Source organism: Pinus tabuliformis, chromosome 4_2, assembly GCF_031772625.1.
Source record: "Pinus tabuliformis cultivar Carrire ecotype Pingquan chromosome 4_2, CPIR1, whole genome shotgun sequence".
Classification (NCBI taxonomy): domain Eukaryota; kingdom Viridiplantae; phylum Streptophyta; class Pinopsida; order Pinales; family Pinaceae; genus Pinus; species Pinus tabuliformis.
Genome location: NC_142304.1, coordinates 295524659 through 295528770, shown reverse-complemented (window position 1 = coordinate 295528770; position 4112 = coordinate 295524659). Strand labels below are relative to the sequence as shown.

The 4112-nt window shown below is 37.3% G+C and overlaps 1 pseudogene; it reads left to right on the top strand.

Annotated features, from left to right (window-relative positions):
* The first annotated feature begins 1592 nt into the window (after positions 1-1592).
* On the top strand, positions 1593-3043 carry LOC149169161 (callose synthase 3-like; annotated as a pseudogene).
* Positions 3044-4112: the final 1069 nt, after the last annotated feature.

The following is a 4112-nucleotide window of genomic DNA, read 5'->3' as shown; positions in this document are numbered from 1 at the left end:
CCATTATTTTACTTAGTGAATCATGATAGTCATATCTTACAACATAAGACTTAGGAACTTGAAAATAACTTATGTGAGGAAGACTATCTCAATAGTGGAGATCTCTTACTTCCTCTTTCTTGGACTTATTCTTTTCAACTTCCTCCACTTCTTCGGTGATAAGGGCTTCTTCTCTATCTCTCTTGTTATTGCTCTTTTTTAACTTGGGACAATCTTTTCTTTAATGCCCATATTCTTTACACCCATAACATTGAATCTTAGCTATGTTCTTCTTTCCTTTTCGAGGACCAAATTTTCCAAATTTCCCTTTCCTTCCAGCGAATGTTTGAATCTTCTCATTTGGTTCTTCAACACTTTTTTCCCTCAACCTGTCTTCTTCTATCTTGCATAGAGACCACAAGTTGTTGAATGGGATAACTTTCTTGTCCTCATAGGTCTTTGATGTGAGGTTACCTTGTTCATCAGTTAGTGCATTTAGAACAATGGAGATCATTTCTTTATCCGATATCATCTCTCCCAAATCTTGAAGTTGAGATTTTATTTGAGATGCTTTTGAGAGACATGAGGATATCCCTTCATCCTTTGATACCTTCAATTTGTGTAGATCAAATCTAAGTGATATGATCTCTCTTATGGCACTTTCAGAGAATAGTTCTACCAGTTTATCATATATCTCTTTAGATGTCTCCAGCTTTGCTATGTAGAGAATGAGGGGATCTTTGACAAACTCCATAAGAATCTCTTGAGCCCTTAGATTCCTTTCCATGTATTCAAATAGTGCTTGTCCTTCGGATGGTTTGAAGACCTTTCCATTGACACGATCAATAACTTCATTTTCTTTGAATACTATATCTATCCTCCTTTTCCATGCAAGGAAGTTCCATGACCCAACCAGACTATAGATCTCCTTGCAAAATGGAATCATTTTTGCTAGATTAGATTATAGAAGAAACGATACTTACATGTCAAGTGAAGATAAAATCTTCAACTTGATCCCTTTGATGATGATTGATGAAGGTGTCTTAATGCTTCTTGGATGATCTTCTTCAATGGTAAGGACCTTGATTCGAAGGTCTCTTCAACTTGGCCATCTTTTCTTGATGATGATCCCAAGACTTCTTTGTAGACTCCTTCGATCTAGGGTTATAATGCTTCCTTTGTAGATCTTGTCTAAAAGATGATCTTTGCTTTGATGCCTTCCTTGAGATTTGATCCTTGAGTGTCCCTTGATAAAATGCCCTTCCTTGACTTGGACATCTTAGCTCTGATTCCATGTTGAGAAATCTAGGGCATAACAATTAAGTGATTTCTCTTCTATTAGTCACTGCTTGTGAGTGCTTTTTACTTCTTTAGATTAGGATCTTCTTTTACTTAGCTTATTAGTGTTCTTCTTCATCAATCAACTACCAATGCATAAACCATAAAGAGACCAGAGATACAGAATATAGGCTCTCAGCTAGGGCCAAAAACTCTCCCACTTGAGAGGAAAACCCAAACAAATTCTTCTTTTTATAGAGATTCCAATTGACGAATACCAAGAGCAAGACCCTTGACTTATTTGCCACTCCAAGACTGAGACACAAGCTCTCTTGATGAGATCCTTAGACAACGATAGTCAGCCTTCTGCTTCTTCCTCCTTCTCAGGTTCTTCTTCAACCAACCACTTTGTCAAAGGATTTGAGTTGATGTTGCACTTGATTGTGTACACTATCTATAGCCAGACACATCGTAAGACTGTTCCCTATATCCTAATCACTTACTCCATGTGGTTTATGGTTGGGGCATGGCTATTTGCTCCTTTCCTGTTTAATCCTTCTGGATTCGAGTGGCAAAAGAATGTGGATGACTGAACAGATTGGATGAAGTGGATCAACAACCGTGGGGGTATTGGTGTGGCCCGGGATAGGAGTTGGGAATCCTGGTGGAATGAGGAACAGAATTATCTCAAGCATTCAGGATTGCGGGGAAGGATTTTGGAGATATTGTTATCACTTAGATTTTTCCTGTATCAGTATGGATTGGTTTATCACCTAAATATTGTACACGAACACAAGAGTCTTCTGGTATAATTAGTAGATGTTGTAATAAGTTTCCGTTATTAATAAAGTATTTATTAGAGTGAGAATGATGGGACTTTTTTTTTGGATCTAATGTATTTCTTGTCCACAAAATGCAGGTTTATGGGCTATCTTGGCTGGTCATTGCAATCGTTTTATTGGTAATGAAGGTAAGCCTCCTACTTTCCATTTTTGTTTAATCTTACAAGTAAGGAAGGGAATAATTTCAAAATCAGATCTTTTTGGGCTATGGAAGACGATCATATTTTCCTTATTCTAACAAAAATCATTGCCATAAATTAATGATCTTCGTCTCTTGCTCCAAATTGTCTAGAAATAGATTATGATATTTCTTTTGTCAAATCTTGTATACTATTTCGTTCGATTTTTGCATGCATAGATATTATCCATGGGAAGGCAGAGTTTCGGTGCAGATTTTCAGCTCACGTTCCGGCTTCTAAAGGGGCTTATTTTCATTGGTTTCTTATCAGTGCTCATTATTCTCATGGTTGTCCTTGGCTTAACAATAGCAGACTTGCTTGTATGTTTCCTTGCATTCATGCCTACTAGATGGGCCATCCTGCAGGTAATTAGGATTGATGAAGTTGTGCTACTTATCTGTCAGTTGTTTGCAGTTGGGAATGGAAATTGGTGGTAGTTTATGCTTATTTTAAGATCTAGATTTTGTCAGCTGTTTGCAGTTGGGAATGGAAATTGGTGGTAGTTTATGCTAATTTTAAGACCTAGATTTTGTTTGTGTGTAGATCGCACTGGCCTGCAGGCCTCTATTTCAACGCCCTGTATTTTGGGATTCTGTTCGTGCCCTTGCTCGGAGTTATGATTATGTGATGGGACTCCTACTTTTTACACCAGTTGCTATATTGGCTTGGTTTCCATCTGTATCTGAGTTCCAAACCTGTTTTCTCTTCAACCAGGCGTTCAGTAGAGGCTTGCAAATTTCACGTATTCTCGCTGGTAGGAAATGAGATGAGTCTTCTATGAGCAGAGTAATACAGTACACTCTTGTGTATGTTCATATGGTAAGATCACATGTGTTATGTGGACATGACTTTTCGGCCTTAATATCGACCCCAAGTCGAGAAATCTATAGATAGTCAGAGGGACATTCTTCTCATTGAAGTAGTATCTTCAATTTCCAAATTCCTACTTTGACAACAGTCAGGACATGGAATTACATAATGTTGCAAACTCTGTGATATTTAGTGTGGTGGATGACATACCAATATTTCTATGAGAATCGAAGCAGCCAAGTAATTGGTGAAGTTGCAGGTGTATAGTTTCTACGATTGAGGTGACTCCGATATTTGCATGAAATATCAATAATCAAAGCAGCCAAGTAATTGGTGAAGTTGCAGATGTATAGTTTTCACATCTGACGTGACTGCTGAAATCATTTTTTCAATGTCAAATCATGGATCTCAAGCATTATATTTAATTGGGGTTCATTTGACATTTCCTAAAGAACTTGTTCCTGAGTCAGACCAAATACAATCAAAGTTGCATTAATCGTTATTGGGATATTATCGGCGCGGGAAAAAATCAGAAAAAATCATAACATACAAAAGTTTTCATTTTTTTCAAATTTTTTAATATCTAAAGCATCTACAACATAAAACATTGACACAAAAATATGATAAAAGAACTAATATATAAGATGTTTAATATCATTTCTAGTGCTACATCACACATAACAGTGAATCATGTCCTGAATAGTAAGTCATGACTCATGACTCCCAACTCAGCCTCAAAATATCAACAAAAAATATAATAATGTATCTCATGAGTCATAATGTCATAGACAATGAGATGAAGCAAATAATTAAAGTCTAATACTATTGATTTCTTATGCCCCTCTTGCAAGAAAATGTAATAGCTTTCCCTTTCCCTCTAGATGTAGATGTCGGTGGAGTTGGCAGTGGACTCTGCTGTGCTCTAGAAACTGAAGAACTAGGAGCTATAGGAGGTAGACCATGTCCTCTACTGGTGGCAGGGGTAGCCCAGGTAAGTGGTGTCACCTCCTCCTCCTGTTGCTCC